This window comes from Lissotriton vulgaris, chromosome 8 (genome assembly GCF_964263255.1).
Source record: "Lissotriton vulgaris chromosome 8, aLisVul1.2, whole genome shotgun sequence".
NCBI classification, from domain to species: domain Eukaryota; kingdom Metazoa; phylum Chordata; class Amphibia; order Caudata; family Salamandridae; genus Lissotriton; species Lissotriton vulgaris.
The window spans coordinates 972586546-972598922 of record NC_141696.1 but is presented as its reverse complement, the minus strand read 5'-3'; positions in this window follow the sequence as shown (position 1 = coordinate 972598922).

Genomic DNA, 12377 nt, shown 5'->3' with positions numbered 1-12377 from the left:
ATATAGATATATACATATAAATTTGATTTATTTGATTCAAATGGTGTTAGGCTGTGCAGCTTGATGGGATCAAGGTTGGTTCCTTTCGTGTACTTGTTATGTTGCAGCGCAATGAGACGGGCGCAGAGCAAGTTTTGCACGCGTTAAAAAATTAAAGGAGGAACTTAGTGTTTACAATTGTACAAGAAGAAAGGTGTGCATCTCATTCCATTACCTCATTAACATGAACTATTTCGTCTCAACCATGAGGTTGCACCCATGAATATAAAGAACAGTCAAAATGAAACTAAGCGCAAGATTAAATGGTGAAAAAGAATCAACAATCGCGTTTGCGATGGTAAATGGCACAGGAGCTGGGATTCACACGCCAGAGGTTTACTGAATGGGGAACATTTTGATGTAATGATTTATCAAAACGACTTTTTGAACTACAACGGTTTTTAATTGACTCGTGCACAATGAATGGCAACAGCAGTGGCTTGATAATGATGCGGTTTTGGTGTCGCACATTGAGAGAAAAGAGAGAGGCTACAGGGCATTCTGGGATATGTAGTATAGGATGGGAAGTGGGGAAGTGATATGGTCCTTCATTTATGTTTACTTTAGAAAACGATTAAAGAGGCACACACAGCTGGAAGTAATCACTGGAGGATAGTGTATAAGAAGGGCAGGAACACACGAAAATGGTTTTTACAAAGGATTGAAGAACGTCCAGTAAGTTAGAAATATGTGGATGTGATACAAGCACCCTTGAAGCAGATTGAAATGGACACGGAAATATAGACATGCCATGGTAAGCACATGGTTATTATTATCATTATTATTATATATATATTATATTATTATGGATTTGAACAAGCAGGGTAGTAACCTTTTTGAGCTAGACACGTAATGTTTAGATTTTAATAGGGTTGTGTGCATATAAATTGTTGAGCCAATGTTTTTTATATGTATATTTGAAATCACGAAATGTCATTTAGGATGTTTTATGTAAACATACAATTATATTTTTACTTATAGATGCCCCTGACGAAGGGAAAATGTTCCCGAAATGCATTGGGATGTGGAAAATAAAGCATGGCATGTGGAACCCACTGTCGACTCCTGCACCTGTCTGGATGTTGAACAGAAATTGAGTAAAATGAATCGAAAAAAAGGACAAGTATAATGGATAAAAAGGCAATGAACAGAAAAAGGAGTAAAATATAGATATATACATATAAATTTCATTTATTTGATTCAAATGGTGTTAGGCTGTGCAGCTTGATGGGATCAAGGTTGGTTCTTTTCGTGTACAGAACAGAGCAGGTACATCTGAGGCAGCACAAGGACGTGTGTCATGCGGACTGTCCCATGGACAATAATAATGCAAGGGTGGTTACAATGGACATTCCAGACATCAAGTACAATGACATTTGAGTAATGGGAACTGCACCTCACAGCACAGAATCAGGTGGACTGTGTGACCTCGTAGCTTCGGACACAGTGGCAGGATCTTATACAGGAGTATGAGACACAGCCACAGCACTAGTGACTGACACATGAGCCATAGACCAAGACACACTGGTGGAACCGGATACAGGAGTTTGAGACACATCCACAGCTCTAGTGACTGACACATGAGCCATAGACCCAGCCACACTGGCAGGACCGGATACAGGAGTGTGAGACACAGCCACAGCTCCAGTGACTGACACATTATCCATAGACCCAGACACACTGGCAGGACCGGATACAGGAGTATGAGACACAGCCACAGCTCTAGTGACTGACACATGAGCCATAGACCCAGACACACTGGCAGGACCGGATACAGGAGTGTGAGACACAGCCACAGCTCTAGTGATTTACACCTGAGTCATAGACCCAGACACACTGGCAGGACCGGATACAGGAGTATGAGACACAACCACAGCTCTAGTGACTGACACATGAGCCATAGACCCAGACACACTGGCAGGACTGGATACAGGAGTGTGAGACACAACCAAAGCTCTAGTGACTGACACATGAGCCATAGACCCAGACACACTGGCAGGACATGTCCCTGGACAGTGACCAACAGATACCATGCCAGCATCTGAGACATGAGAGTGGCGGACACACACAGTGGCAGTACCTGAAACAGGAGAGGGCACAACTGACACAGTGCTACTACATGAGGCATGACAGCGAACAACAGACACAGTGCCACTATCTGACACATGACAGTGAACTGCAGCTGACCCACTAGGACCACTGATATGATGAGCCACAGGGCTGTATGGGCCAGGAGGCAGGGTGGCTCTGAGGGCTGGGGACAGCTGTACTGGAGCGACATTGGGGTGGTCAGGTGTCACCGGTGTGTGTTTCTGTTTCTTTGGGATATGTAAGGGCACCCTGCACATGACTGGACTGGTAAGTGGTGCGGGCTCATCTGAAACATCACCCATCAAAGGTGGATCATGTGGTGGGCTGCTCTCTGGGGACGTGCTGGACCCTGCTTGACGCTTGCTCTGGCCCTGCCTTCTGCGCTCTGCATCATGTGTAATGGGGGATGCAACAACAGTGTACTCTTTCCTCTGCTTCACCGGGGTGTGGATGGGAGTAAAGGTATGGGGGGAATCTACCTCTGACACATGTGGTTTACGTTCCGTCACCAACACCAGCTTCAGGGGACGCAGGGGTGATAGCTGCCTGTCCTTTGGGGATGTCCTGTCCATGGGAGACGCCTTGGCCCTGGGAGCTGCCTGCTCCCTGGGAGGTGCCTTGTCCGTGGGGGACGCCTTGGCCTTAGGATGTGTCCTGTATTTGGAATGTGCCTCATCCGTGGGCGGTGCTGTGTCCCTGGGAGGTGCCCTGTCCCTTGTAGGGGCCTGGTCCTTTGTAGTGTCCCTGTCCTTGGGAGGTGCCCTGTCCTTGGGAGGTGCCCTGTCCTTTGTAGTGTCCCTGTCCTTGTGAGTGTCCCTGTCCTTGGGACGTGCCCTGTCCTTGGGAGGAGCTTTGTCCATGGGTGGTGTCCTGTCCTAGGTGTGTGCCTTATCCATGAGATGTGCCTTTGCCTTGGTAGTGCTTTTTGAGGGGGATGGCTGTGTGCCCTGTGAATCCATGTCCCCCAACACCCCTTGAGGATCCTGTGTGTCAACTCCAGGGTAGCTGATGTTGTGTTCTGTGAAAGATTTCCTTTCCTAGGGGATGGTGTCTGTGTCCTCTGTTGCCTGCCTAGCTGCCTGTGCCTGCTTCTAGTGCAATACCCTGAAAATGAGGCCTGTTCAGAAATGTCACTCTCCCCTGAGACAGTAAGTGGTGTGGATGGGGGAACTGAAGTTGGAACTGCATGGCTGCAGACACTGTGTAGGATAAGGACTGTACTGTTCTTTGGAGACCAGCAACATCACCATGCATCCCCTCCATGAATGCTACCACCTGCCCCAACTTCCTATCGTGGTCCAGGAATGCATTATTCATGTTTGTCTGCCCTACACACAGCTGTCGAAGCAGATCAACCGCCTCAGCACTAAGGGCAGTTTGTGTCACAGGGGCAGGAGCAGCGGTGCCTGCACCAAAGGCCACTCTGCTCTCCCTACTCTGGCGAGCACGAGCAGTACTTGTTGCAGTTGGTGGCAGTGTGGGCCCAGTGTGTTGTGTACCGATTGAAGGGGTAGATTGTCCTCTCCCTGTGTCTACAAACACTGATGAATCACCACTGCTGTCTGAAAATGAGGACGATGGCTCTCCACATGTGAGTCCTCAGGGATAGTTCTGTCCCCCTCTCCGGGGCTGCTCTCTTCAGTCTTAGTCTGCGTGTGTGTGTGATCTCTGATCCAGATGCATTGCCACCACTAAGCTCTGTCGTTTGTGGGTCAGTGCCCTCGTCCAAAGCTGAAAGAGAGAGAAAAGAGGTAAACTTAAGTGCCACACTCACGTACTGCAAATTACAAAATCCTAACTTCCTTGACTGCTGACCAACATGTAGCACCCATCCTGCACATGAACCACCCCTACCAGACATCCTCATGTCAAAGAATCAGGGGGGTCTCTGACACATGTACATGAAACAAACAGGGCAAGTGCATGCAGACCACCACACATGTGATGCCATGGGACCACAGACCTGAATGGCATGTCCTGGGACCCTGCACTACCATGCAACTGGTAGGTCCAGCTGGCTGACATGGATGCTAACTCTCAATCCGCTAATGCCACCAACATGCAATAGCAGAACAACATATACACCACGGATGTCACTACTGTGTCTGAGCAGCAATACATGCATGCACTCACAAGTCACAAACCCATTCAGTGTGCTTACCGCTAGTTTGCTGCTGCTCCCCTCTCAACCGTGCGGACAGGTCAGGATGTGTCACAGCTATGATATGGAGCATTAGAGGGATCATGGTACGTCGTGCAAGCCGGCCTGATAGCCCCAGTGTCATCTCCGCCACATTCTTGCTGAGCCTGGAGATGTCGTCCCACCACATGTGGCAGTGTGTGTGTCGCCTGTTGCACTCCCCCACTGCCTGTACATCACGTGATATGGCCCTCCACACGGCCTTGCGATGGTGCAGCTTGACCTACCATAATGGGAGACAAAAGGGGGCAAGTTAGTGAACAGTTGGCCGATCACACAGATAGAAGGTACAGGTATCTGTCAGCAGCCATACACAGTACAACATATGTGACTAACAGATCAATATGGCATTAGTCTATCATGGAAAGCAGGTGAGGTACACACCCACAAGATAGATGTGATCAGTTGTGACCCAGCACAGCCACAAGACTATACATGTCATGTTTGTGTCCCCTCAAAGATAACACTTCGCAGCATAGAGGTCAATCAGTCTGTGACAGAACCAGGAAAACATCACAGTGTGCCTGCCATGCTGGGACATACGCACACTACCTCCCACAGCACACCGCCCAGATTTCAGAGGCCAGGAGTCAGTGACCACCTCATGCACATCAACATGTCCCCCACTGCACTTACCACCTGTCCTGGGGCACCGTAGAGCCGTTCATAGTGGCAGAGCACACCGTCCACAAGGACCTCCAGCTCCTCTGCACTGAAGGGATGGGAGCGGATCTCTCCAACTCTCGCCATGGCAAGGTCCAGGACACTGGCACAACAGCAGCAGTTGGTGGAGTGGGCAGCAGCAGCAGGTAGAGGTGATGGGTGCAGGCAGCAGTTGGTGGAGTGGGCAGCAGCAGCAGGTAGAGATGATGGGTGCAGGCAGCAGTTGGTGGAGTGGGCAGCAGCAGTAGGTAGAGGTGATGGGTGCAGGCAGCAATGGCTGGAAGCAGTGGATGTGTGGTGCTCAGATTCACATATTTATAGGGCCCTGAACTGATATCAGTGGCACACGTCTGCAGCAATTGGTGTTCCCTGGCTGCCTCATTCAAAATGAGCCAATGACTGGTCCCGCTGTGGCGGTGCACGGGTTCCGCTTTTTTGGAAATCGCTTAAGCGTCCCGCGGTACCCGTTTCCATTGGCTGCATGTGCAAGGACCATCACAGTCACACACCGCCAATCGCATGTGCGCGCTACTGCGATGGTGCATCATTTGAAATTCATCACTCACTGGCATCGCAATGGCGGAGCACGCATTCCACGGGGGCGGGGCAGGCTAACAGATACATTTGAATGTGCAAGTGGAAATGGCAGTTGGTATCCCCCTTTCAGCCACATAACGGCATCCACCGTCGGGTGTGGTCGGTCACCCACCTCCGGGTGCGGGCGGTGGTTGCCGCTCTGTGTATTGATGTTACCATGGCATGGATGGCCATGGCCGGTCACCCACCGCTGGGTGCGGGCGGTCACCTACCACCGGGTGCGGGCGTTGGGTGCCGCAGGGTGTGGGCGGTGGGTGCCGCTCTGTGTATTGATGTTACCGTGGCATGGATGGCCATGGCCGGACACCGACCGCCGGGTGCGGGCGGTTACTAATCACCAGGTGCGGGCGGTGTGTGCCGCTCTGTGTATTAATGTTACCATGGCATGGATGACCATGGCTGGTCACCGACTGCCGGGTGCGGGCGGTCACCCATCACCAGGTGCGGGCGGTGTATGCCGCTCGGTGTATTAATGTTACCATGGCATGGATGGCCATGGCTGGTCAGCCACCGCAGGGTAGGGGTGGTCAACCACCGCCGGGTGCGGGTGGTGGGTGACCAGCCATGGCCATCCATTCCACAGTAACATCAATACACAGAGCGGCACCCACCACCCACCCAATGCGGCACCCACCGCCCGCACCCGGCGGTGGGTGCCGCTATGTGACTGAAAGGGGGGATACCAACTGCCATTTCCACTTGCACATTCAAATGTATCTGTTAGCCTGCCCGTCCCCGCAGAATGCATGCTCCGCCATTGCGATGCCAGTGAGTGATGAATTTCAAATGATGCACCATCGCAGTAGCGCGCACATGCGGTTGGCGGTGTGTGACCGTGATGGACCTTGACCATGCAGCCAATGGTACGCACAATTACAGTAGCAAGGATTATTTTCTGTGATGGCGGACTGCGTGCCCGGACGCAGTGTGTGGACACACTGCATGTCTCTGCACACATGTAATGATAATAGATGTACATGTGTGTCAGGCCATGTCCGGAATGCCTCAAAACTCATCATGCTATGTCAATGGCCCGTGTCCACTTGTCTGATCAATGTCCATTTGTTGCATGTGTGATCATACTATTGACCTTGCCTGTGGTTGGCAAAGGACAGTGATGTGAGCTCAAGTTGCGTCAGATGTGTATGGCAATGTGGTGACATCTTGGTTTTGAGGTCACACGTTTCAAAGTGTACACATCTACACAGTCCATTAAAGCTGTGTACCCACAGTTTGATCCAGTCGTAAGTTTGTGTTTTGTGTGTGCAAGAAGCAATGATGGGGGGATACATGCATTCACTGTAAGTGTCTGTGTGTCGTCTGTTGTATGCCAATGCCTGTCATGTGAGCATGCACAGCATTGTCGGTGGTGTCATGGGTGCATTTAGACAAGGAGGGTGTGTTCCAGGTTCGTGTTGACAGTGCACATCCATGTGTGTCTGTGGGGATGCTTGTCTACACATGGGCCCTCCGTCATGTGATGTTGGCTGTTCTTTCAACATGTGTGCACGTACCATTGTACATGTTTGCACACAGGATGTTGTTTGTGGGTGTACATTGTGTGTGTAGTTAGCTGTAGTGCCTTATATTTCAGTCACGTCACACATACAATCAGTGTCTGCAACATGGATTATTTGTGGTGTGTTGGTCAAGATGTGATAGTGTGGCTCAGCTGTGCGGTGTTGTACAATTAACATCTGCTCCCATCTACTCACACACAGTAGGGCTCCAAATGTGCATCGGCCATACACTGTGCTGGAGGACATGGTTGAAGAGGAGGTGATCCGTAAATTCCGGCTTGACTGACCGACATTGCAGGACCTTGTAGCACAATTGGCACCGCACCTGCAGCCACACAGGCCATATCCTGGAGTAATTACACCCACAGCAAAGGTGATGGCGGCACTTCACTTCTTCGCAACAGGCACATTCCAGTACACAGTTGGTCATGCCAGGGGGATGTCCAAATCCATGTTCAGCATGGTACTGCGGGATGTGCTGGAAGCCATGATGCGTTACAAGGATGGTTACATCCATTTCCCATGTCCGGCAGAGTTGGCAGCAGTGAAAGGGGACTTCTATGCCCTGGCCCAGATTCCACACGTAGTGGGTGCCATTGATGGCACACATATTGGTCTAGTACCACCCCAGGCACGTGAACCCATCTATCGCAAGCGGAAGCACTACCATTCAATCAATGTGCAAGTGGTGTGCCTGGCTGACAACACCATCTCCCATGTGTGTGCCAGATTTCCCGGATCCGCACATAACTCCCACATCCTACGGAGCAGCATTGTCCCCCAATTGATGGCTAATCTGCGTCAAGAACGTGCGTGGCTTGTAGGTGAGTGTGCTGTGATGACTACTGTGTTGTATGTGTGCCATGCTGTTCCCACCAGTCCTGGTGATGATGTATGTGTCTGTCATCCCCTCACCTCGTTGACTCTGCATACCCAAACGACTCGTGGCTGCTGAGCCCCCTACAGAATCCTACTACCCCAGGTGAAATGCGCTATAATGAGGCCCATGGGAAGACACGTCGGGTGGTGGAACGTACATTTGGACTGCTGAAGTCTAGGTTTCGCTGCCTGGATAAAACCGGAGGGACCCTACCATACTCACCCGGCAAAGTATGCAAAATCGTGGTTGCCTGCTGCATGCTCCACAACCTGGCCTTGTGCAAGGATATTGAACTGATCATGGACCCTGCGGACCAACAGGTTGCTCTGCCTCCCATCCCACCCATGTCCAGTGATGAGGATAGTGAAGAGGAAGAAGGTTTGGACCAGAGGCGTCAGCTCATTGACCGGTACTTTCCTTGAATGTGAGTAGCTACGTCTTGTGCTGCTGTTCAATGCGTGATGTATGTTTGCTGGTGATGGGTGGATGTGGTGTGTGATTGCAGCCTTTTCTGGTATGTTCTGTTTGCACATGGGTGTGGGACATGGTGTACAAGCAATGCTCCCTGATGTGTGTCTTGTGATCTGTTTAATTTGTGATGATTGTGGTTTGTGGGATGTTGCAGTACGGTGTGGTGTGATGGGTGTGATTCACTTTCCTAACCTGTACTTGTTGTTCTCTGATTATCCCTAGGTCACTCACACAGAGCCATGATTCTGAACAACATTGATCCTTGCACCTGGTAAATGACAACAACTAAGGCAAACCTGTGTTTAAACATGGAGGTCACACAGCCTTGAGTGTTTCCATGCTTTTTTTTTTACAGGGTGTGGATTTGTGTTAGTACATATTTACAAAATGGTGGTGGAGGGGAAGTGTGAGTTGAAGGTCATGTAAGATGATACCACCGTGTGGACACCACATTGTGTGGTGTACACCTAGTCCAACAGACGTGTGCCAATGCTTGGCAATGTGGGGCAAGATAGTTCACAGAGTAAATGCCAGGCTCAAGGAAGGGTGAAGTCAGTGCCGGCCCCTCTTCTGGCAAGTGGCTGGTGCATTGCCACTGCTCTGTTGTGGATCCAGCCTTGGACGACCCCTCCGTTTCCGAGCCGGAGTGGACCCAGCTGTGGGGGCAGGTTGTTTGGGGGGCACCTCCCTGTCAGTGGCCTCAGGTGATGGTCGTGGTGGTGGTGTCCTGTCCTGCTGGCCACTTGGGGGAGGGGGATAACCACTCCCTCCAAACAAATGTTTGCTGCCCCATGAGGTCCACCATTTGTCCCATACGGTTGTCCATGGACCTCAACAGCTGGCGGGTCTCAAGTGAGTCTTGGCGTGCACAATCCGCCTGTGCCTACAACCACTCGTATGACGCATGTACTCTTGAAATGGCATCCAGGGTCTCGGTCCCAGGATTAGGTGGGTCTTGTCCCCCACCTCGCCTTGCACCTGCCCTCCTGTTCGTAAGCTGTGGCCTCACCTGTGTCCTCACCGTCCACTCTCCCTGCTAGCCTGTGATGTTGATGGTCCACCATCGTCTAAAGGGTCAGGGAGGGTGGCACAGGCTGGAGTGGTGGTTGTGGTAGTGGTGGTAGTGGTGGTAGCTGCACAGGTCACAATGGCAGTAGGTGCTGTGGTTACACTGGCCAAGGTGGTGGAGGCAGGGATGTCCTGGGAGCCTGATGGCCCCAGGAGTGTAGGCGGACCGGCATCGCCCTTCGCACCCGAGGTGTCCAGGGAATCATCACGGAGAGTCCATGATGTGAGGGGGCGACTGGTGGTGGCGGATGCTGCTTTCTCCTACCAGTTCTCGGTCATATGAGGGACAAGAATTTAAGAATCAATGCTGTGGACATGACAGGTTTGTTGTTGTTGCATTTCAATTTTCTAGGGATTCAGGACATGGTTGTTGATGTCATCACATTGGTGTGGTACACAGTACTGGGCATTATGGTGGTGTGGAGGTGGGGAGACAATACTTGGATATGTGTGGTGCTGTTCTGCTATTGGATGGTGCCCCTGGACTCTGTGTAGTTTGGTAGTCATTTTGACATTGTTGCTGTGGCTCCACAATATGGACTAGGCCATGTTCACCAGGGTTGTGGACAACCTACCTTGCTACTGTACCTGGTCTAGTCATTGTCAAATCAAATCAAATCAAATCAAAGATAGCTTTATTCGATTTTACATTAAAATCATTAAAGCAGATAGAGTAATTACATCTAGTAAAACAGTTACAATTGATATTTAAAAAGCTATATACAGTACATAATTCATGAATACCACACACCCCTTACTCCAAGGGTGCAAAAATAAAACAACGATCATAAAAACTCGTGAGGATTACGGTCAAACCATAGTGGATCTGCATCTAATCACATATTTCAGATACCTAGACACAGCGGTAATAGTCATTTCATCAGACAAGGTAAGTAATTTAAATAATGCTGGTCTGCATTGTCTCAGGTTCCAAGATTTAAGAAGAGGTAGTAGATATCTATTCCACCCCCACTCATAAAATCTGCAGAACAAAACGCAGTGTATGATTGATTGAGTGGAAGAATCATCACACGGACAAGGCGTTAATTGTGTCGACCAATCATTTGGGTTAGGAAAAGTTAACATCCTAAAAAAACTTCCAGTTCTCAAACGGGCTAAGAGCATTCTGCTATAGCTTGTCTGGTTGGGTGACAAATAAAGCTGTAGCCCAGAGTTTTGCAACAAGAATTGATGATAAATAACAGACGCATTTTTTCCCTCAAGACACCAGCATCGATCTTCCAGATGGGCAAGGCAAACTTCTTTCAATGCCCGTCTGGAGATCGAAAACAGTGTCTCAGGAGAATCATAAAATTCAGGGCGTCCAATATTTTTAAAGAATTCCTGAACATAAGAGAGCCACTTGATCTTTTTGGAGCCTTCAAGTTTGATACAATCCACAATGATCGCCCTATTAAAAGCAGTTTCTGCTGTAGTCCAGATCTTATGCCACAACAACATAGGGCTGATTTTAATTAGATCTGAAATAAAGGGCAAGGCTAATTCTTTGTGACAGACATAGGTGGAGGTGGAACGGGGAACAGCAAGTAGGTAGCAGAGAAAACCATTTTCCTTTGTTTGAATTTTGTGGCAATCTGCAACCCCCCATATACCAGCTCCGTACACAGCCGTTGATAATCATTTAGCCTTATATATGTCAATCAGGATGCGTACTGGCCTGTCCCCTAGCTTATTAGCGAATTGCTTCAGAGCACCGATAGCCCGTGAAAAAGCTAGATTCCTAGTCATGATCGCTGATCTCCAGGTACCCCTTTTGTTAAAAACAATCCCTAAATAGGAAAAAGTATCAGTTAAGCCTATCTTTGATTTTTCCAAATGAATATTACAGGTAATATTTACGTTATTCGAGGAGCACATAGTAAAGGTCTTTCCTATATTAATCCTAAGGCCCCTATCTCCCATGTATGCAGAGAAGCTGGTTAAGGCCTTCTGGAGGCCAGTTTGAGTTCTAGCCATAATGACCGCGTCATCGGCATACAGAAAGATAGGGACACATTCACCTTCAATTTGCGGTTAATCCACCTCTGTTTTTAATAAATGGTCTGCCACCCTATTTATATATAAATTGAAGAGAAAAGGAGCCAGGATGCATCCCTGGCGGACACCTTTCTCGTTTGGGAATTTGGGCGTGCATTCTCCCAGTTTCCCATAGCAGACTTTAGCCCCTGCTCCTCTATATAACTCTTTCAGAAAGTTAAGAATGTTAAAATCCATACCAAGATCTGCTAAGGTAGCCCACAAAATATCATGATTCAGGCAGTCGAAGGACGAACTGAGATCTACAAAGGTCATAAATAAATTTCCCCTCTTTGCTGCCGAGTATTTACCTATTACTAAGGCCAAATTTAGGCCTTGTTCGACAGTACCAAGGCCTGACCTAAAGCCGTACTGGAATTTCGCCATGACTGGAGACGATTTAAAAGGATTCTACCCACTACCTTCATTAGCGAGTCGAGGAGGAAGATTGGCCTATAGCATTTGGGGTCGTTTCTGTCCCCCTTCTTAAATATGGGGACTACAATAGCTTCCTGCCAGGTAGTTGGGATACCCTTGATGTTACAACTGTTTAAAACGTTGGTCAGGAGCGGTGCCCACAGGGCGACGTTATCCTTATAGATGTCAATTGGAATACCGTCTGACACCGGGGCTTTACTTTTTGTACTATCTGCCAATGCTGATTCCACCTCAGCTAAGGAGAAGACTACATTAAGGGGGAATAAATCTAATACATCAAGTTCTGTAGTACTCATGTCTCCCACCCCATAACTTGTTAGTCCAGTACGAGTCTCTTGTTTATATAGCTCTGTGAAATGTTTAACCCAGAGAG